A 24,869-nucleotide genomic window follows, 5' to 3' on the forward strand; every position below is an offset into this window, starting at 1 on the left:
TCTGAATTATAATGATAACCCCTTAAATAATCTCTCTACAACTAGACTTGCCTTTCTTATAATTTATCTTCTAAACTGCTGCCAAATTAATCTTTCTAAATGTTAATCTGATCAGATCACTCTCTGCTTGCCCCTACTTTATTAATCAGGACCCTGACAGGACATCGATGTCACACACAAATGGGGCAATGGAGAAGAGTTAAATGAAGGGACACACCTGATGTCCCTTCCTTATGTCCACAAAGACATAAGCAAGATCAAAGGAATGGTAAAGACCTCAGGACTCTCAACAGAAGAAAGTCATCACCACAAGGCATCCTAAAAGGGAAAAGAGGGCCTTTACCAAAACCAAGCAAGAGAGCTTTAGCCACAGGAAATGACCACCAGATGAGACTGTGGTCCTAGGCAGAGGAAGGCAGCCATTGCCACACCTCATTGATTTGGATCAGGTAACCGAGAAGTAGAGCATAAGGAAGTTAGTCTTGTGTAAGTGATCTTTGAGGAGGTACTCAGCTGAATCTATAAGGGAGTGAAGTGAAGTCACTCAGTACTGTCCAACTCTTTGCAACCCCATGGACTGTAGCCTACCAGGCTCCTCTGTCCATGGAATTTTCCAGGCAAGAGTATTGGAGTGGGTTGCCATTTCCTTCTCCAAAAAGAGAGTAAGGAGAGTGAAAAAGGCAAAGGATGAAGCTAAGCAAAAAAAAAAAAAAAAAAAAAGTGATTTCAGGAAAGGTTTAGGCTCAATCTAATCCCATGGGATACTTCAGAACATAGACCACAGCTAGAAGTATTCTTGCCCAGAGAAAGAAGGGTTTCACTTCCTTATCCATGCATTAGACAGGCGTTGGAGACTGTTTGACCCTGGAGAAGGAGAGAGCTTAACTTCTCAGAAGTCTCAGTGTGACAGCTTTTGACAGCCTAGGGCAATCCTCCAGAGAAATATACCAACTTGAGCAGTTACCAGCCAAGCCCTACAGCCACTGGGGAGATGGGTACACCAGCCCAGCCCCAACTCTTCCCATCTGTTTTCAGCTTCCTCATAACTTGGCTTGGTCTAAATTTCTGGGAAGCTTTGTAAGAGAAGCATTAATGGGATGAATTGCAGCATTCTTTGCTTCAGTTGGTTTAAAATTTGTGATACCATCACCTTCTGCTTCTTTTTGTTGATGTTTATTCACTAAATCACGTCCAACTCTTTGTGACACCATGGCACTTGGCCCTTCTTCTAAATTCCTCTTTTCTCACCTAGAGCTTCAGATGGCCTCAGTAGCTTATTTGGTGAGATGTTCATTCTCATCACTGAGACTTGATACCGCCATTATCATACCCTTACTAGGCAATGATTGCTGTGCTAGTTGATTTATAATTTGGTTAGGCATGGAAGCATTAAGAAATATCCTGTAGTTCACCTAAGTACCAAACATATTCCTCCATGCTCCTATTAAGTAAGAGCAACCATACTTCCTTGGGATTATCAGGTTAAAATACCCATGTGTATACAATTGTTAGGGGAAGCACACTGATTGAAACCGCCCACCCTGGCCAGGCACCATAGTAACCATTTGCATGAGTTGTTTTATGACAGGAGATCCTGATAAGGAATACAGAACTAATAAGCCACCACCAACAGGAAGAGTTCGGGAAAGGTCGAAAGGAGACATCGCGTGGCCATCCACTTCCCAGAATCCCTCTCGCTAGCATCCATCTTGGCTGAGTGATGCGTGCGCCACCAGGAAAGACTCTGAATTAGAATGATTGGCCAAAGACCACCCGGAAACTAATCCCATCACCATAAAACCCGAGCCTGTGAGCCACGCGGCAGAGCAGTTCTCCTGGGTTCCCTTACCCTACTACTCTCCACCCGAATGCCCTTTCCCAATAAAATCTCTTGCTTTGTCAGCAGATGTGTCTCCTCAGACAATTCATTGCCAAGTGTTAGACAAGAGCCCAGTTTCGGGCCCTGGAAGGGGTCCCCCTTCCTGCAACACCATTGGGCCAATATGGTAACTCCAGTCAATAGAGTCGCAAAGAGTGGGAACAACTGAAGCAACTTAGCACACATGTATCCCTTTTCTGAGAAACACACCCACAGGATCTTCAGTTGAGCAAACAGGAGACAAAAATTATTCCAGTCAGGCCTGGAGTGCTTGTGAAGTGGAGTCATTTCTTCCTCCATCTCTTGGTTTCTGTTCTCATTGAAATGTATGGTCAATGGTTCAAGCGTACTGCTTTCTAAAGGATAGTGTCCTCATTACAGGTTATCGTCTCTAAACTGGTATTGCAGATGTGCCTTAAATGGGCATTCCCATGGTCTAAACAGGTCAGCAGCCTCCAGATGAGTCAATATATGGTAACACTAGAGGATTTGTTTGCCATGTTCTCATTATCATGTTTCTTTTGTCATTAAAAAGTGTATCTTCATCTGAGGAGATAATACATGGGATCTATAGATCACTCTGTGAGCCCTTGTGTGTGATGTTAGTTGTGATGCTAGAGAAAGTGTGTGATGGCAAAAAAGGTAAACACATACTTGGATTATTTGTCACTCTGCTCTTAGACATTCTGCGTGTAAAGACAAATTATTGCCCTTTCACAATAAGAAAGAACCAGTGTTATTCAGTTACCATCATCAAGTGTCCGGTTGGTCTTCTCAAAGTATGATATTATAGCAGGGGTTCAGCACTAGAAACTGTTTCTAGATCAGACAGACATTTAGCCGTGGCATTAGCCAGATCAGTTTGTATGAGAAGGAAGCCCATGCTATTCAGTTCAGTGATAGTCCCCATCTTTGTCATCAAGGCTACTCCATTCAAGAGTCTACTCAGAAACCACAGAAGCTGGTTTATAATCTAACAGACCAGTCATCCTCCATACCTGGTTAACATATTAGAATAAATTCTTATTTTATATTATTTCTATTTGTCTATCCATATTCTTCCCTGGACATCGTTGCCCCTAAATTGGCAATTTTAGTTCTTATATGCCTCCAACCAATTAGCCAAGCCATTTACCACTGTCTACGTGTTCCAGTATATCTTTATTTGGAGACACAGGTCTCTCAACAAAATTGGATGTTGAATAGTGATACGAAAACTGACCAAAGTCGTCTCTACAGTTCAAATTTTCTCATCACTATTATCTTTCAAGGCAGCCTCTGAGTGGGAATATACTGTAACAGCAACCCATTTTGGATCCAAACTAAAACTCTGACCTAAACTATGCATGGACCAAGTTTGGGTTGTTTTCTTCTTCCCCTAAGTTGGTCACAAAGAATCACCCATGAGACCACAATTGTGAGTTTTGTGAATGGTATGTTTTGAGACTGTGCTAGGTGACATGGAAGTCCAGATACACGTTTGTCCATCTTACTTATGCACTTAAGGCTGATCTAAGATGTAAACTTCCATTTTTATAACTGCTGCTTAGGTGCTAAAGTCTATGGCTCAGTCAGTCTGACAACCACCAACTGAGTGAGCAGCTCTAGTGTCATAGGTGCTTGATGTCCCTTAGCCAGATATTTATTCTGCCTGTGATCTTGACTACCAAGGAGAAACTGTACTACTGTTCCATAATGGAAGTAAGGAAGAGTATCTCTGAATTACAGGAAATCTGTTACGGCATCTCTTAGTATTATTATGCCCTGTAATTAAGGTCAATGGAAAAGCTCAACAACATAATTCAGACAGAACTATCAATAGCACAGATCCTTTGCAAATGAAAGTTTGGGTCACCCCACCACATAAAGAACCAGGACCAGCCAAGGTGCTTGCTGAGGGCAAAAGAAATACAGACTGAATAGCAGAAGCAGGTAGAAACAAGGAATATAATTACCTTGAACATTTCTTTCTAATTTTGTTATGAATAAACTTAGTGTGTATTATACATATATTAAGCAAATAGCCTTGTTTTCTTTCCTCTTATATTTCCTTACCATGTAACATTAGATTTACTTACTTTCTATCAGTCTTTAAGTGTTGTTAATTTTAAATCATAGTATTTAAGTTATGGGGAGCTTCCCAGGTGGCATTAGTGGTAAAGAACCTGCCTGCCAATGCAGGTAGACATAAAGAGATACAGGTTTGATCCCTGGGTTGGTAAGATTCCCTGGAGGAGGGCACAGCAACCCACTCCAGTATTCTTGCCTGGAGAATTCCATTGACAGAGGAGCCTGGACAGCTGCAGTCCATAGGGTCACACAGAGACAGACACAACTGAAGTGACTTAGCATGCACACATGCATTTAAGTTATGGGATAACAAGAGAAGAGTAAACATCACTCAAGGATTTTACTTCTTCCGCTGGAGAACAGATTAGTGCATTTTCAGTTGTATGCAAGGTAGTTGTATCATGTAAGGTGGAACTATGACTTTTTTATTATTTGGAGATCAAGTGTAGAAAATCCTGAAAGAGATGGGAATACCAGACCTCCTGACCTGCATCTTGAGATATCTGTATGCAGGTCAGGAAGCAACAGTTAGAACTGGACATGGAACAACAGACTGGTCCAAATAGGAAAAGGAGTACGTCCAGGCTGTATATTGTCACCCTGCTTATTTAACTTCTATGCAGAGTACATCATGAGAAACGCTGGACTGGAAGAAACACAAGCTGGAATCAAGATTGCCAGGAGAAATAGCAATAACCTCAGATATGCAGATGACACCACCCTTATGGCAGAAACTGAAGAGGAGCTAAAAAGCCTCTTGATGAAAGTGAAAGAGGAGGGCGAAAAAGTTGGCTTAAAGCTCAACATTCAGAAAACGAAGATCATGGCATCTGGTCCCATCAATTCATGGGAAATAGATGGGGAAACAGTAGAAACAGTGTCAGACTTTATTTTTTTGGGCTCCAAAATCACTGCAGATGGTGACTGCAGCCATGAAATTAAAAGACACTTACTCCTTGGAAGAAAAGTTATGACTAATCTAGGTAGCATATTCAAAAGCAGAGACATCACTTTGCCAACTAAGTTCTGTCTAGTGAAGGCTATGGTTTATCCAGTGATCATGTACGGATGTGAGAGTTGGACTGTGAAGAAGGCTGAGCACCGAAGAATTGATGCTTTTGAACTGTGGTGTTGGAGAAGACTCTTGAGAGTCCCTTGGACGGCAAGGAGATCCAACCAGTCCATTCTGAAGGGGAGCAGCCCTGGGATTTCTTTGGAAGGAATGATGCTAAAGCTGAAACTCCAGTACTTTGGCCACCTCATGAGAAGAGTTGACTCATTGGAAAAGACCCTGATGCTGGGAGGGATTGGGGGCAGGAGGAGAAGGGGACGACAGAAGATGAGATGGCTGGATGGCATCAGGGACTCGATGGATGTGAGTCTGAGTGAACTCCGGGAGTTGGTGATGGACGGGGAGGCCTGGCGTGCTGCGATTCATGGGGTCGCAAAGAGTCGGATATGACTGAGCGACTGAACTGAACTGAAGAAAATATGTAAAGGGGAGGAAACCAAGACGGCGGAGTAGGAGGACACAGAGCTAATCTTCCCCGAAACACATCAAAAATACATTTACATGTGGAGCAATGTTGGCTTAGAACTGGAGATGGTCAGAAAGACTTTTAAACATCCAAGGCTGTAAGAGAGATCCACATGGAGTCACGTAGGAGGGGAAGAAAAGTGATCATGTCAGGACCTTCGCCCCTAAAAAGTGACACAGAAGAGAAGGAGGATTATACAGGCTCTAAGAGCCAGCCTGGAGAATTAGTGGTTGCAATCACATATGTCAGAGACTTGGAGCCCGAAATCCCTTATCTGGTTTGAAAACCATGGACTGACTGAGGAGCTGTAAGAAGTCTAGACTCCAGTCATGAGGAGCACACACACACTTGCTAACTAACTCCTCAAATAGATTGGGGGAACCAGATTTAAAATGCCCAGGACTTCAGCTGGTTTCCCACAACCATTCCAATGTGCACCCCAGCCTGAGACTAGGGCAAAGGTAACCACAATCAAGAAAAGAATGCATTTGAGTGGGACAAAGCCAGTTTGGACTCAGCGTAGCACATGAGTGGGGCAAGGGCAGTCGTTAGTGGGGCACATGAACGCAGTGGAGTCAGGACTGGTCTGGAACTCTAACTGGTACGCTGGTACCACTCCATAGGTGATCACTCCAGCTCCTCTTGCTCCAGAAATGCTCACCTCTGTAGTGAGGGTGCTGGTGCTGGGAGCTAAAAGAGAACACACTTAGTGGGAACAGAAATAGCTCAGACCAGATCTTTAGGATTTCTACTCCAGCAACTTGAAACCCAATCCTACTCCCAATAAGGCAGTGTTGATCACTAAGCAAAGGAGAAACTCAAGCTCCCACCTCCTGATTCTGGCTCTAGATTCTCCATCCACAGCCCCACCTTCCACTAAAGTGATGGCTGGTAGCACATATTGAGGAAAGACATGACACATGCTCAGTTCAGATTCAGTTAGCCCATTGAAGTCACTGGGCACACACAGACTCAATAGGGATGCTCACACATAAGCACACCATTTCAAGACCAGGATAGATAACTATCTCACCTAATTTCAAGAGACAAAAATTAAGCAAAATGAGAAGACAGAGCAATTTGTTTCAAATTAAAGAATAAAAATAAAAAAAAAAAACTAACAAAAGAGAGATACATCATTTACCAGATAAATAGTTCAAAGACTTAGTAATAAAATGGTAATTGAACTTTGGAAAAGAATAGATGAACACAGTGAGTATTTTAATAAGGAACTGTAAATATTAAAAAGAACTGGTCATAACTGAAATACAAAACACACTAGAAGTAATTAACAGTGGACTAGGTAAACAGAAGATTGTATAAGTGATTTAGAAGATAAAATAATGGAAATCACTCAACTAGAACATCAAAAGGAAAACTAAGTTAAAAAGGGGGAAATAGTTTAAGGAACCCGTGGGACAACATCAATATCATATTTGTAATGTGGAATCCAGAAGGGAAAAAAAAAGAGAGAAAAGGGTCAAAATGTATTTGATGAAATTATGGCTGAAAATGTCTTGAATCTGAAGAAGGAATTCTGTAGCCCTCCAGGCTCCACTGTCCATGGAATTCTCTAGGCAAGAATACTGGAGCAGGTAGCCACTCACTTCTCCAGGTGATCTTCCCGACCCAGGAATCAAACCCAGGTCTCCTGCATTGAAGGCAGATTCTTCACTGTCTGAGCCACCAGGGAAGCCCACAGGAAGCACAGTGAGTCCCAGATAAGATGAACCAAAACAAATCCACATCATACATATTATAATTAAAATAGAAAATGTTAAAGATAAAGAGAAAATTCTAAAGGCAGCAAGAGAAAAACAAAAAATAACACATAAGGGAACCCCCTCAGCCTATGAGCTGATTTTTCTGTAGATATTTTGCAGGCCATAAGGGCGTGCCTTGATGTATGTAAAATCCTGGAAGGGAAAAATCTACAACGTAGGATACTGCAGTCAGCAAAATTACCATTCAGAATTGAAGGAGAGATAAAGAACTTCTCAGACAAGCAGAAACGAAAGCAGTCCATCAATACCAGACTGACACTGAAAAAAATGTCAAAGGATCTTCCTTAAGTGAAAAACAAAAGGCTACAACAAAAGTAAGAATTTATAGAAAGGTAAAATTCCACTAGTAAGCCTTACTATATAGTAAAGGCTGTGGATCAACTACTTAAATAATCTAGTAGAAAGATTAAAAAACAAAAACTGTAAAATCAACTATAACTACAATAAGCAATTAAGAAATAAACACAAAGATGTAAAATATGACATTAAAAACACAAAATATAAGAAGAAAATAAAAAATGTAGATATCTTAGATATCTACATATATCATAGAATATCCCATATATCTATAAGTGCTTGAACTTAAACACTCATGAATTTAAAACAAATATATATAGTTATAGGTCAACATATATGAAATTAATGGTAACAACAGATCAAAACCTACAATAGATACACAAAAACTAAAATAAACATACCAAGTATACCATAAAGAAAATTATCAACCACAAGGGAAGAAACTAAGAGAACAGAAAACTACAAAACAACCAGAAACTAAGTTACAAAATAGCAGAAAACACATACCTATCAATAATCACTTCAAATGTCAATGGATTAAAGGCTCTGATCAAAAGACAAAGGGTGACTCATTCGAAAAAAATTATGCTGCTTATGAGATATTCACTAGAGCTAAAGAAACCCACAGAGTTTAGGTGAGGGAATGGAAAAAGATGTTTCATGCAAACAGAAACAAGAAACCTGGGGTAGCAGTACTTACATCAGACAATACAGACTTTGAGACAAAGTCTACAACATAAAGCAAAGAGTGGAGTTATATAATGATAAACAGATAGTACAAGAAAAGAATATAGAATGTGTTGGTATATATGCACTTAATATATGAGTATTAAATATATAAAGCATACTATAACAGACATAAAGAGACAGATTTATAAGTGTGTAATAATAATATGGAACTTTAACACCCTGATACATCAATTGACATATCCAGACAGAAAATCAATAAGGAAATAGCAGTCTTAATTGAAAATAAGAACACAGCTTTCCAGAATCTATGGAATGCAGCAGAAGCAATTCTAAGAGGGAAGTTTGTGCAAAACAGGCCTGTCTCAACAAATAAGAAAAACTTCAACAAAATAGAAACCCTAACCTACTAAAACATCACTATGAACAAAGCTAGTGGAGGTGATGGAGTTCCAGTTGAGCTATTTCAAATCCTAAAAGATGATCCTGTGAAAGAGCTGCACTCAATATGTCAGCAAATTTGGAAAACTCAGCAGTGGCCACAACTGGAAAAGGTCCATTTTCATTCCAATCCCAAAGAAAGGCAATGCCAAAGAAGGATCAAACTACCGCACAATTGCACTCATCTCACATGCTAGTAAAGTAATGCTCAAAATTCTCCAAGCCAGGCTTCAGCAATACGTGAACTGCAAACTTCCAGATGTTCAAGCTGGTTTTAGAAAAGGTAGAGGAACCAGAGATCAAACTGCCAACATCCGCTGGATCATGGAAAAAACAAAAGAGTTCCAGAAAAACATCTATTTCTGCATTATTGACTATGCCAAAGCCTTTGACTGTGTGGATCACAATCAACTGTGGAAACTTCTGAAAGAGATAGGAATACCAGACCACCTAACCTGCCTCTTAAGAAACCTATATGCAGGTCAGCAAGCAACAGTTAGAACTGGAGAAAGAGGAGAGTGAAAAAGTTGGCCTAAAGCTCAACATTCAGAAATCGAAGATCATGGCTTCTGGTCCCATCACTTCATGGGAAATAGATGGGGAAACAGTGGAAACAGTGTCAGACTTTTTTTTTTTGGGGGGGGGGGCTCCAAATCACTGCAGAGGGTGATTGCAGCCATGAAATTAAAAGACGCTTACTCCTTGGAAGAAAAGTTATGACCAACCTAGATAGCATGCAAGGAGTTGACTCATTGGAAAAGACTCTGATGCTGAGAGGGATTGGGGGCAGGAGGAGAAGGGGACAACAGAGGATGAGATGGCTGGATGGCATCCCTGACTTGATGGACGTGAGTCTGAGTGAACTCCGGGAGTTCATGATGGACAGGGAGGCCCGGCGTGCTGCGATTCATGGGGTCGCAAAGAGTTGGATACAACTAGAGACTGAACTGAACTGAACCGAAAATGTCCATACTACCCCAAAACAAACAACATAGTGATTACTATCAAAATACTCATGACATTTTTCACAGAACTAGAACAAATAATTTATATGGAACCACCAAAGACCCCGAATTACCAAAACTATATTAAAAAAAAAAAAAAGCTGGAAATATCACACACCCTAAATTCAGAAAATAACGCAAAGCTACAGTAACCGAAACAGTATAGTGCTGGCACAAAAGCAATCACGTAGATCAATGGAACAGAATAGAGAACCCAGAAAGAAACGCATGCAACTATGGTCAATTAATCTATGACAAAGGAGGCAAGAATACACAATGGGACAAGCTCTTCAATAAGCAGTGCTGGGAAACCTGGACAGGTACATGTAAAATAATTCAACTAGAATATTTTCTCACATCACATACAAAAGTAAAATCAAAATGGATTAAAGATCTAAATGTAAGACTGCAAATCATAAAATTCCTAGAAGAAAGCTTAGGCAGAACATGTGACAAAAATCATAGGAATATTTCTTTTGGATATGTTCTTAGGCAAAAGAAAGAAAAGGAAAAATAAACAAATGGGACCTAAATAAACTTAACATTTTTGCGTAGCAAGGAAAATCATCAGCAAAATGAAAAAACAAACTACTAAATAGAGAAAATATTTGCAAATGATATAACTGATTAAGGATTAGTATCCAAAATATATAAGGAGCTCATAGAACTTAAAATGGAAAAAAAAATTTCAATTTTAATGTGGGGAAAGAAACCTGAATAGACAATGGAATATCACTTACCCACACAAATTAATGAAATTTTTCCAGTTTCAACAAGATGGATGGACCTGGAAGGTATTATGATTAATGAAATAAGTTAGACAGAGAATGACATATACTGTACATTATCATTTATATGTAAAATCTAAAAAAAATAAAGCAAATGAATGAATATAAAAAGAAGAAACAGACTCACAGATATAGAGAACAATACAGTGGTTACCAATCAGAAAAGGGAATGAGGGAGGGGCAAGATAGGTGTAGCAGATTTGGAGGCACAAACTATCATGTATAAAATAAATAAGCTATAAAATATATTGTACAGAACAGAGAATATAGCCAATATTTTATAATAACTTTAAATAGAGTATAATTAAAAAAATATTAGATCACCATGTTGTACACCTGAAACTAATATAACATTTAAATCAACTGTACTTCAATAAAAATATAAAATACAATTGAAATTAAACATATGTACAGATGCCAAGTTGTCAGAGGTGGGCTTGTGATGGTTAATTTTGTGTGTCAAATTGACTGGGCTAAGGGATGCTCAGATATCTGTAAAACATTATTTATGGGTGTGTCTATGAGGGTACCTCTAAAGAAATTAGCATTTGAAACAGTAAATTGAGTGAAGAAGACATTCCTCAACAATGCAGGTTGGCATCATCCAATATACTTAGGACCTAAGTAGAATCGAAAGGCAAACAAAGGGTTAATTTGCTTTCTGACTGAGCTAAGATATCTATTTTATTCTGCCCTCAAACACTGGTGCTCCCGTTTTTCTGGGCTTTGGACTTTGAATTATACCGCCAAGTATTCTGGGTCTCCAGTTTGCAGATGGCAGATTGTAGGGCTTCTTGGCCTCCACAATCACACAGGCCAAATCCTATTATAAATACACACACACACACACACACACACACACATATATATAATTTCATTTATATTTGTAAATATAAATATATTTTGTATATTTTTGGTCCTGTTTTGCCAAAGAACACAAACTAATACACCATGTCCAGAAGCATTCCAGCAACTGCATTTTGAATAATGTTCTCTGCTGCAGCTGGCATGCTCTTTCTACAAAAATTTCAGTTGCCTGTTTGAAACTATTTTGTTGGGGCTTGCCAGAGACTCCATGCACATCTTATCTGCCAGAGACTCCATGCTCAAATAATGCATGCATCATTGTAAGATCTTCTGGGTCATATGACCCAAGTGGTATGACTACTCGTACTATAGCCTCCACATGCCCTATCTTGCTCAGGGCCCCTGCTGAAACCTGGCAGCTTTCCACATCACTTGAGAAATCATTCAGTATAGTTTGCTGATGCACAGTTTGCAGCAAACAGTGATGTTTGCTGCTCATTGCTTCTTATTTAAGGCTAGGACGCACAAGGTATAGTAATTTCCCCTTTACCTTAGACTAGTGCCCCAGATCATTGGCTTGCTAAAAGGGTCACAGATGTGACAAGCCACCAGATTGTCATGTAACATATCTTTCCTACTCTCTGAAGCATGTGTGTCTTATCAGGGCATCCAGAGTCATCTAGGCTGTGGATTCCATTTTCTCTGAAATTCTGCTTCTCTTACTATCAAGACATTTGCCTATTCACCAGTTCAGTATGCTCTCCAGCTACAGGTGACAAGGATCTCTTTAAAGACTGCCAAGGAGGAACTTTCACTTTCACACTTATCTTTAAATAGATGATTAATTATTTTGTCTCCTTACTGTACCAGCAGACATTCACCAGTAGCCACCCAATTCCATATTCCTTAATTTTACTATTTTTCCTGTATGTTTTGAATGCCAGTGACCCTGTAAGAGCTAGCACATCTCCATCATCTTAGCAACTGTACTGCTACAGTACCCAAGGAACTATCAAGTCACCATTTATCATTAGGGACAGGGTCTTCATTGCCATCCAGCTGGTATATGATCCAACTCCAAAATTACATCTTTAGAATTTGCTTGACAGGACCATTTCTGACATAAGTTATCTTAAAACAGATTCCCTAGAATCAGAGTCTTAGGCAGAGAATCTCCGGCAAGTGATTTATTTAGAGTGCTCCCGAGATCAACATTTAAAGAGGGGAGGGAAAGAGGATAGGGCAAGAGAAGAAGCTAGACAAAGATGTGGCTTCAGGAGACATTAATCCTCAACCTGAACTCATGAAGAGCTCTGGAGTCTCAACTGTTTACAGAGGTTTCACTACTTACATCCAAGGGTGTTGAGCTGTTATACCCTTATAGTCAAGCACTGATTACTGATCACTGCTAAAGTGGAGGGTTGCATAACTTTCTAGGCAGTGCTTACTAGCTAAAGGCTCTCCTTTCCTTGCCTGTGCTCATGTATGCATCCTCAGTAGTGGCCGACACTTTGCAATCCCATGGACTGTAGCCCACCATGCTCCTCTTTCCATGAAATTTTCCAAATAATAGAGTGGGTTGCCATTTCCTACTCTAGGAGATCTTCCTGACCAAGGGATCAAACCCACGTCTCCTGCATTGGCAGGCAGATTCTTTACCACTGCACCAGCTGGGAAGCCCAAAGGCCCTCCACATTACAGCTAAAACATAAGATGTCAGAAACCAACACCTGCAGCATCTGGGTGATGACTATGACTGTACCATTCTGATAAACAAGATGAGTTTGGGCACCAGCAAGAGCCGACTCATTAGAGAAGATCCTGATGCTGGGAAGGACTGAAGGCAGGAGAAGGGGACAACAGAGGACAAGATGATAGGACGGCATCACTGACCCAATGGACATGAGTCTGAGCAAGCTCTGGGCAATGGTGAAGGACAGGGAGGCCTGGCATGCTGCAGTCCATGGGGGTTGCAAAGAGTTGGACACGACTGAGTGACTGAACAACAGCAAATGTCTGGCACACCAGTCCAATTCCCCTCAAGCTCTCTGATTTCCTAAAGACGCTTCTCTTTGATTAGAGGGTAAGAGAGACCAGAGATGCAAGTATAAAGATTCACTTCCTAGGATGCAGAGCAGGAGATGATTGCAGAAAGAATGCAGAGGCGCATACAGGAGAAAAGGTCCTGTATTTCTACATAAAATCATTTGGGGCTCTCTCACAACCTAAAGGGTAAGCCAAAGTCCTCAGCACTGCAGGCTTTTCATTGTCTGCCTTAAAGCTTTATACTCATGGCTATTTTTGCCTGATATAACATATACTCTGACCAACATTTCTCAGAATTTTATATCTGAAATCCTTATCTTCTTGCCTGGTATTTCCCTTCCCAATCTCATTACGTCTTCCTACCGTCCTACCACAACTACTACTGTGCCAAACACACACATATATAGTTTATCCTAACAACAATCACTCTACTCTAGTTTTTTTTTTCTTTAATAAGCCCATTTTCCAAATGGATCTTGAATTACTTGAGAAGAGGGATGGCTTTGTTTTTTGCATTGCTTTGACACAGAGTAGCAATGAGTGAATGAACAAAAGAAATAATGAATGTTTCATTCATATCCTTCAAGATTCAGTTTTAAGTAACATAATTTTAAAGCCTACTTTAGCCTCTCCTTCCTATCTCAAATTTGAGGTGCCCCCTCTTTTCATAACCCTTTACCTATATTTTTCACAGGACTTACCATGGGGCATTACATAGATTTGGTCAGGTGCCTGTCACCTGCACTGAAATATGAGCCTTTCATCATTATATTTCCAGTGTCTGGCAAATAATATTTCCTTGAAGAATATGAAAGATGGTTAAATGATTGAATGAGTGAATGAGTGTAATAGACAGTGACAAACCATACAATTTCCAGGAAAAGGAGCAGATGTTTCTTTTTTAGAATCAAAGGAAGAATCACAAATTACAATGGAATTTTAATTTGTGGCATGTTCAATGGCTGCACAATATTTTACAGAGTATCACAGATAGACAGATGATAGACAGCCTATATAGAAAGAGATAAGGAGGTAGAAATAAAGATACTTCAGTCAGTTCAGTTCAGTTGCTCAGTCGTATCCGACTCTTTGCGACCCCATGGACTGCAACATGCCAGACCTCCCTGCCCATGACCAACTCCCGGAGCTTACTCAAACTTATGTCCATCGAGTCGGTGATGCCATCCAACCATCTCATCCTCTGTTGTCCCCTTCTCCTCCCACCTTCAAGCAAGGTCTTTTCCAATGAGTCAGCTCTTCACATCAGGTGGCCAAAGTATTGGAGTTTCAGCTTTAGCATCAATATTCCGATGAATATTTAGGACTGATTTCCTTTAGGATGGACTGGTTGGATCTCCTTGTAGTCCAAGGGACTCTCAAGAGTCTTCTCCAACACCACAGTTCAAAAGCATCAATTCTTTGGCACTTAACTTTCTTCATAGTCCAACTCTCACATCCATACATGACTACTGGAAAATACACAGCTTTGACTAGATGGACCTTTGTTGGCAAAGTAATGTCTCTGCTTTTTAACATGCTGTCTAGGTTGGTCATAACTTTTCTTCCAAGTAGCAAATGTCTTCTAATTTCATGGCTGTAGTAAGTATCTGAGGTGATTTTGGAGCCCCAAAAAATAAAGTGTCACACTGTTTCCATTTCTTCTCCATCTATTTGCTATGAAGTGATGGGACCAGATGCCATGATCACATGGCCCACAGCCTTATCTAACTCAATGAAACTATGAGCCATGCCATGTAGGGCAACCCAAGACGGACAGGTCATGGTGGAGAGTTCTGACAAAACGTGGTGCACTGGAGAAGGGAATGGCAAACCACTTCAGTATTCTTGCCTTGAGGACCTCGTGGACAGTATGAAAAGGCAAAAAGATAGGACACTGAAAGATGAGCTCCCCAGGTCAGTAGGTGCCCAATATGCTAGTGGAGATAAATGGAGAAATAACTCCAGAAAGAATGAAGAGACGGAGCTAAAGCAACAACAACATCCAGTGGTGGTTGTGACTGGTAATGGAAGTAAAGTCTGATGCTGTAAAGAGCAATATTGCATGAAGTGAAGTGAAGTGAAGTCACTCAGTCATGTCCGACTCTTTGCGACCCCATGGACTGTAGCCTACTGGGCTCCTCCATCCATAGGATTTTCCAGGCAAGAGTACTGGAGTGGGTTGCCATTTCCTTCTCCAGGGATTGAACCCGGGTCTCCCGCATTGAAGGCAGATGCTTCACCGTCTAAGCCACATGTGCTGGATTTTAAAAAGCTTTGTTTATGTAGTAAACTTAAGATGGGTTCCCAAGAAGCAGGGATAAATCAGTTTTTGTGAGTTAGAAATTAACAACTCTACGGATTTCATACTGAGTGTCACACACTTGAACTAGGGCACATATTGTTTTAAAATTTATTGTTTCGGTTCATTACCAAAAAAACCTAACTCTAGCTATATGATAAGGTGCTTTTGAAATCCAAACAACTTTGTTATTGTATATATTTTATATGAATACAGTATCAAGAATGTGGGCTTGGGAATAGTTTTCAGATTTGCAACAGATACGAAAGAAATCCTGTATGATGTACAGTTCAAGTAAACATACGAAAAAACTAGTTCAGTTTCTGTGAGCTATCAAAAGCATAAAGGCAAAAGCCCTATCACAAATCAATCAAGTTTGGAATGGCCTCTGATGCTGTAAAGAGCAATATTGCATAGGAACCTGGAATGTTAGGTCCATGAATCAAGGCAAATTGGAAGTGGTCAAACAGCAGATGGCAAGAGTGAACATTGACATTTTAGGAATCAGTGAATTAAAATGGACTGGAATGGGTGAGTTTAACTCAAATGACCATTATATCTACTACTATATATGGGCAAGAATCCCTTAAAGAAAATGGAATAGCCATTACAGTCAACAAAAGAGTCTGAAATGCAGTACTTGGATGCAATCTCAAAAATGACGGAATGATCTCCATTCATTTCCAAGGCAAACCATTCAATATCATAGTAATCCAAGTCTATGCCCTGACCAATAATGCTGAAGAAGCTGAAGTTGAACGGTCCTATGAAGATCTACAAGACTTTCTATAACTAACACCCCAAAAAGATGTACTTTTTATTATCGGGGACTGGAATGCAAAAGTAGGGAGTCAAGAAATGCCTGGAGTTACAGGCAAACTTGGCCTTGGAGTACAGAATAAAGCAGGGCAAAGGCAAATAGAGTTTTGCCAAGAACATGCACTGGTCATAGAAAACACCCTCTACCAACAACACAAGAGAAGACTCTACACATGGACATCACCAGATGGTCTACACCAAAATCAGATTGATTATATTCTTTGCAGCCAAAGATGGAGAAGCTCTATATAGTCAGCAAAAACAAGACTGGGAGCTGACTGCAGCTCAGATCATGAACTCCTTATTACCAAATTCAGACTTAAATAGCAGAAAGTAGGGAAAACCACTAGACCATTCAGGTATGACCTAAATCAAATCCCTGTGGTTATATAGTGGAAGTAATATAGATTCAAAGGATTAGATCTGATAGACAGAGTGCCTGAAGAACTATGGATAGAGGTTCGTGACATTGTACAGGAGGAAATGATGAAGATCATCCCCAAGAAAAAGTAATGCAAAGAGGCAAAATTGTTGTCTGAGGATGCCTTACAAATATCTGTGAAAAGAAGAGATGCAAAAGGCAAAGGAGAAAAAGAGATAGACTTAGGGTAGTTTTATCTGATAGGTTTCAATTCCAATCAGAGAACTTTTCCAATTTATGGTATATGTAATATCAGCTATAGTTTTGGAGTAAGGATACATTTAAGTTAGAAGGCAGAAGAAGTAGAGGGTGACAGAAGATGAGATGGTTGGATGGCATTACCGATTCAATGGACATGTACTTGGGAAAACTTGGGGAGATGGTGAAGGACCGGGAGGCCTGGTGTGCTACACTCCATGTGGTCACAAAAAGTCAGACACAACTTGGCGATGGAACAACATTTAAGTTAATGTGTTTAATGCCCTCAATACTGCTAATTTGTTAATATATTTAGAGTATTATTGGCACAAAGATTTCTCAGTATCTGATTAATCTCTAGAATAACAGCCTTTAGACACAATAGCTTTTAAACACCTTGATCTGAAAGTTGTGGCTTTACAAATTCAAGATTTATTTAATTCAAAAAGCTTCTCTTACAGAAATCTCCTTTACGTTATTCTTTGGGGTCATCTTTCCATGAGCTGCTGCATACCACATGTGTGAATGCTACAGCACAGAGTCTCGGTTGTTTATGAACTTTGTTGAGAGCAAAGGTTTATTTGTATAAAGTCTAATAGCTTTTGACAAGATTGTAGCTCTTCTAATGGCAAACAGTCATCTGTTCCTCTAAGCACCTGATTAAAATAAAGCGAAAAGATGAAAAGGTGTTTAAACACGTTTCAGACTAATTAATAATGCCAGTCTAAACTAACTGGAAAGACAAGAGTGTTCTCTTGGTGTTCCTCCTTCTCATCTTGATCCTTAGTAAAGTAATGTGTATGCACCCACAGTTCCCAAGCTGTTTGATTATTTTTATCCAATTTCTTTATCTCTTCAATCATTCTATATCTTATCAGAAACAAAAATAAAAACATGTTGTATTTTCTATAATTAAATCACCTCTGTTTAGTTTTCCTGTACCTACTCTTTTATTATGAAGTTATGTGGGGCAATTCTGCATTGCTCAATATTGTCCATTTTTTTCCCCAATGTTATGACTTCTTCTACCTTAAAATATAAAGGAAAATTTTAAGAGTTGGAAAGAACCATAGGATAGATTTATCTGGTTTTCTGCTTTTATCTGTGTCAACAATTTAAATCTAGAGAAACTGCACAAGTGAGTAGGTGACTATGCTAGGAAGAGAATTCTGTTTTCCTGATTAATATTCTCTGAGTCTCCATTTATCCTACACTACTATTAAGACACTATTAATGTCTCTATTCACCCATCCCTTTATGAGCTCATATATGTAAGCCCTTAGAATCTTAGAACTTAGTGCCTGCTGCACATAATATTTATTAATATCTTATTTTTCTTATAATTAACTATCATTTAATTATTTCATTATAGGTAATTAGAATTTTTGTTAAATCAGAACCACATGAATAATTGTCTGTAATATATTTACATTGCCTCTCCCTTCAAGGAGAATCACTGTACTTTATAAAAACTCATTAAAGTGGGTAGAATAATAATCCTTCCTAAAGATGTCTGAACCTTAATTTCTCAAACCTGAATATTTCATATTTCATGGCAAAGGGAGAAGAATTAAGGTTGTAGATGGAATCAAGGTTGCTAATCAACTGACCTTGAGTTGAGGAGATTATTTTGGATTATCCCAGTGAGACCAATGTTATCTCAAAGGTCTTCATAAGCGCAAGAGAGAGGCAAAAAAAGGGAGAAGGAGAGAGTTGGCAGTGAGAAAAGGACTAGCTCAGAGTTGCTCACTCTGAAGATGGAGGAAAAGAGCCAAAGCCGAGGAAAGCACGTGGCATGGAGAATCTGCAAAAAGGAACAGAGCCTCTAGAGCGGTAGGAAGCCCTGGAGACATTTTCATTTAAGCCCAATGAGACCCACTGCAGTCTCCCAAACCATAGGACTGAAAGACAATAAACGTATAATTATATTTGTTACAGTATCCATAGGAAATGAATATACTAATTTTTAGGAGGAGCATAAAAACAACATTCTTAAATGTAGAAGTTGTGCATTCGGTCCAATCAATTGTAGAAGAGTGACCAGTACACTCTAGTACAGTGTTAAATGGTAGAAGAATCTGAGATAATGGGATATTCCACATGTGTACTGCCCAGTATGTAGCCCTTCACTATACTGAGATCTTGAAACATACACCAGTGAAACTAAATTTTTAAATTTAATTTAAATTATAATTTAAATAGCCATGTGTGGCTAATAAATTGAACATTATGGTTAGTGTCTGCTTATAATTAATGTTTCTCCTCTATCCTGCCAAATGACTCAAAGACAATTCTTACAAAATAATAAGGTAGCAAGTCAGAAACAAGTCTTTGCCTGCTCTAGGTACGAAAGTCATGTTTAGCAGATTATGTACTCGGTAAATATTTAATGAAGTTCGTGGGAATGTGGTGGCAACCACCATTAAAATCAAGGAGGGTTAGTGTAGAGGAAGACAGTTACTAGAGGGAAGAGAACTTTTTCCAGCCAAATTCCAGCAGGCTTGGCCTTTGCCAGCAACAAGGTCAAGGGTATCCAACCAGCAATCTGCACATATCCAGTGTGGCCTTGACCCTACACAGCTGTCTGATAGTACAGGGCAGAGGAACAGAAAATCAGTTAAAATTCACTTCCAACTGTCAGACTTTTGCAATGTCCTGTTCTTTGTCCTCTTTGTATTTCTCCTGTTTACTCACTGAGTTCGGTTCCACCTGGTTTAACCTCTACCCTGTGCAACTTTCATAGAATAAGTAGTCTTTCCTAAGGTTTTCACAGGCGGAGGAAAAAAGGGATGGGAGGGGGGACTGAAACAGCAGCAGATTTTATTTTGAGAGTTAAGTTTTTAATTTGAAGGCAAAAGTATATACACATATGCCTTTGGAAAATTAATTTCAGTTAGTTTTGATTTTTTTTCAGTGGGTTATAGAATTTTAAGTATGCACTTATACTTCATTTCATAGCATAATAAGGCAGCTTCTTCCACTGCAGAATTTCTCACCTCCCCTCTCTATTCTCACTGTTTAATGCTGATTCAGATTCCTATCATCTTCCGCTAATACCAACTATTATAAGAGAAAAGACTTATAAGCAGTCAATATGTTCCAGACCCTTTTCTAACACCCTTGTCTTTACTCAATGATGATGGTAATACTAATATTTGTATTTTGAAGATGAAGACATGAGACATCCAAAGGATAATAGCTAACTTGCCTATGTTATACAGATAGCAACCAAAAAAGCCAGGACTGGAATGAAGGAAATTTGGAGATACAACCACTGCTCTCAGCCATTGTGGTCAAACTGACTTCAACCACTTCACAGGACAGAGCATCAGTGAGTTGTGTTAGAAGACAAATCATAATTAGTGTGCTAGTATTATAAAATAGTGCAGTTAATCTAATAATTTAATAGCTGTTAGTTTATACCTTGAAAAAACAGTGGATAATGAGATAATACTTTTTCAATAGAATGGAGATAATTCAAAGTTATGCTTCTAAAAGTCCCAGGCAGGGACTTCCCTGGTGATCTAATAGCTAAGATTTATCACTCCCAAAGCAGGGGGCCCTAGTTTAATCCCTAGTCAGGGAATAAGATCCCACATGCTGCAATTAAAGATACCACATGCCCCAACAAAAATTGAAGACCCACACAGTCAAATAAATTAATTAATTTTTAAAAAGTCTCAAGTAGAGGACACACACTTTAGGACTCAGTTAATGTTAGGCATCTTATTTTTGAATAGGAAAATATTTATAGCTAGTGGATACTACATATATATATATATATGTATATCATATATCTGATATGTTGGTGCATCTGATATGTTAGTGCAAAGACACAGAGTTTTGACAAAAGAACACACTGGTAATAGAAAACACCATCTTAAAACAACACAAGAGAAGACTCTACACATCTCACCAGATGGCCAATATTAAAATCACATTGATTATATTCTTTGCAGCCAGAGATGGAGAAGCTCTATACAGTCATCAAAAACAAGACCGGGAGCTGACTGCAGCTCAAATTGTGAACTCCATATTGCAAAATTCAGATTTAGAATGAAGAAAGTAGTGAAAACCACTACACCTAATTTAGGTATGACCTAAATCAAATTCCTTACGATTATACAGTGGAAGTAACATATAAATTCAAAGGATTATATCTGATAGACAGAGTGCCTGAAGAACTACGGATGCAGGTTCGTGACATTGCACAGGAGGCAGTGATAAAGATCATCCCCAAGAAAAAGAAATACAAAAAGGCAAAACAGTTGTCTGAGGAGGCCTTACAAATAGCTGAGAGAAGAACAGAAGCAAAAGGCAAAGAAGAAAAGGAAAGATATACCCATTTGAATGCAGAGTTCCAAAGAATAGCAAGAAGAGCTTCCTCAGTGATCAACGCAAAGAAACAGAGGGAAACAACAGAATGGGAAAGACTAGAGATCTCTTTGAGAAAATTAGAGATACCAAGGAAACATTTCATGCAAAGATGGGCACAATAGAGGACAGAAATGGTATGCATCTAACAGAAGCAGAAGATATTAAGAAGAGGTGGCAAGAATACACAGAAGAACTATGAAAAAAGATCTTCATGACCCAGATAGCCAGGATGGTATGATCACTCACCTAGAGCCAGACATCCTGGAATGCAAAGTCAAGTGGGCCTTAGGAAGTATCACTACAAAAAAAAGGTAGTGGAGGTGATGGAATTCCAGGTGAGCTATTTCTAATCCTAAAAGATTATGTGAAAGTGCTGTACTCAATATGTCAGCAAACTTGGAAAACTCAGTGGTAGCCACAGGACTGGAAAAGATCTGTTTACATTCCAATCCCAAAGAAAGGCAACACCAAAGATTGCTCAAACTACTGCACAATTGCACTCATCTCACACGTTAGCAAAGTAATGCTCACAATTCTCCAAGCCAGGCTTCAACAGTATGTGAATTGTGAACTTCCAGATGTTCAAGGTGGATTTAGAAAAGGTAGAAGAACCAGAGATTAAATTGCCAACATTCATTGGATCATCAATAAAGCAAAAGAATTCCAGGAAAACATCTACTTCTGCTTTATTGACTATGCCAAAGCTTTTAACTGTGTGTATCACAACAAACTGTGGAAAATTCTGAAAAATATGGGAATACCAGACCACCCGATCTGCCTCCTGAGAAATCTGTATGCAGGTCAAGAAACAATCATTAGAACTGGACATGGAACAACAGACTGGTTCCAAATTGGGAAAGGGATACGTCAAGGCTGTATTTTGTCACCCTGCTTATTTAACTTATATGCAGAGTACATCATGAGAAATGCTGGGCTGGATGAAGCACTAGCTGGAATCAGGACTGCCGAAAGAAATATCAATAACCTCAAATAAGCAGATGACACCACCCTTATGGCAGAAAGTGAAGAGCTAAAAAGCCTCTTGATGAAAGTGAAAGAGGAGAGTGAAAAAGTTGGCTTAAAGCTCAACATTCAGACAACGAAGATCATGGCATTTGGTCCCATCACTTCATGGGAAATAGATGGGGAAACAGTGGAAACAGTGCCAGACTTTATTTTTGGGGGCTCCAAACTCACTGCAGATGGTGACTGCAGCCATGAAATTAAAAGATGCTTACTCCTTGGAAGAAAAGTTATGACCAACCTAGATAGTATATTCAAGAGCAGAGATATTATTTTGCCGACTAAGGTCAGTCTAGTCAAGGCTGTGGTTTTTCCTGTGGTCATGTATGGATGTGAGAGTGGGACTGTGAAGAAGGCTGAGTGCTGAAGTATTTATGCATTTGAACTGTGGTGTTGGAGAAGACTCTTGAGAATCCCTTGGACTGCAAGGAGATCCAACCAGTCCATTCTGAAGGAGATCAGCCCTGGGATTTCTTTGGAAGGAATGATGCTAAAGCTGAAGCTCCAGTACTTCAGACACCTCATGCGAAGAGTTGACTCATTGGAAAAGACTCTGATGCTGGGAGGGATTGGGGGCAGGAGGAGAAGGGGACGACCGAGGATGAGATGGCTGGATGGCATCAGGGACTCAATGGACGTGAGTCTGAGTGAACTCCGGGAGATGGTGATGGACAGGGAGGCCTGGCGTGCTGCGATTCACAGGGTCGCAGAGTCCTACATGACTGAGCGACTAAACTGAACTGAACTGAAAATCACTGTAGATGGTGACTGCAGCCATGAAATTAAAACATGCTTACTCCTTGGAAGAAAAGCTTTGACCAACCTAGACAGCATATTAAAAAGCAGAGACATTACTTTGCCAACAGTGGTCCGTCTAGTCAAGGCTATGGTTTTTCCAGTAGTCATGTTTGGATGTGAGAATTGGACTATAAAGAAAGCTAAGTGCCGAAGAACTGATGCTTTTCAACTGTGGTGTTGGAGATGACTCTTGAGAGTCCCTTGGACTGCAAGGAGATCCACCCAGTCAATCCTAAAGGAAGTCAGTTCTGAGTATTCATTGGAAGGACTGATGCTGAAGCTGAAAGTCTAATACTTTGGCCACCTGATGTGAAGAACTGACTCATTGGAAAAGACCCTGATGCTGGGAAAGATTGAAGGCAGGAGGAGAAGGGGATGACAGAGGACGAGATGGTTGAATGGCATCACGAACTTGATGGACATGAGTTTGAGCAAGCTCTGGGATTTAGTGATGGACAGGGAAGCCTGGCATGCTGCAGTCCATGGAGTCACCAAGAGACAGACAGGACTGAGTGGCTGAACTGAACTGAACTGAGTGCATATGATTAAGAGGGTAGGAGGGGGGAGTTGAAATTTCTTCACTACAATATTTCAATTTTTCCCTTAATTTGATAGCTAACTGGTGTAAGCATGTCAATGAACTAATCCCATCGTACATTTTCAACCAGTTATTCCCATTTAATTTGGATCCTCCAAGTCCTGGCCTCCAGCATTTATCCACATCACAGTCACATTCTTTGAACTGGAATGTACTGCAGTACCCTACCCACAATTCCCCTCCATCATCCATCCCTTACTCTTCAGAGTAACATTGTAAAAACATTATCAAACAAACTTGACCAGGTCTTGCTCCTGCTTAAAACCTTGTCATGTCTTTCTATTGTCCTCAAGAAAAAAACCCAAATAATCCCAAGTAAAATTAATCATTCACATCTATATATTCATTGAAAGTAATCATTAATACATATTCTTCTTCATCAATTCTCCCTTTCCGAAATCCTATTCCTCTACAACAAGCAGAGTTGCAATTTACAGTTTACAGTCATGCATAATATAATTGTCCTTGAAAATCTCTTAAGAAAGAGCCATAGTAAAGACTTATTCTGTGTCAATCCAAAATGTCCAGCTTCTCCTCCATCTTTGAAATGATTAAAACTTAGAGAGGAAATCAGAGTTCTGTTTCCCACTGAATGCAAGGTCATATATAGTATTTCCATCCTGTGTTGAAGGACAAAACCATCCAGCATTTTCAAAAATTATCACTCTTGGCTCAGCATAAACATTTTAAATCACATAAAGGCATACAAGATTCATTTCAACTCATCACTGGCAGGTACACACTACGTTCTGCCTCCCAAGTTGCTGTTTTTGACACTGACCAAACTCTCTCACCAACCTATTTTCGCACTATTTCCACAGCCTTTCATTAACTGATTTCTATCTCTGGCTCCTGCAGCCCAGAAAAATCTTTCTAAAATACAAATCTGCTCAAGTCCATGATTAAAATTCTGTGACTGCTTCTGATTGCCTAGGATATGATAAACCCCACATTCCTTAGTATAGCATACAAGTCCTATCAGTTCAGCTACTTAC

Source organism: Capricornis sumatraensis, chromosome 1 (genome assembly GCF_032405125.1).
Source record: "Capricornis sumatraensis isolate serow.1 chromosome 1, serow.2, whole genome shotgun sequence".
Classification (NCBI taxonomy): domain Eukaryota; kingdom Metazoa; phylum Chordata; class Mammalia; order Artiodactyla; family Bovidae; genus Capricornis; species Capricornis sumatraensis.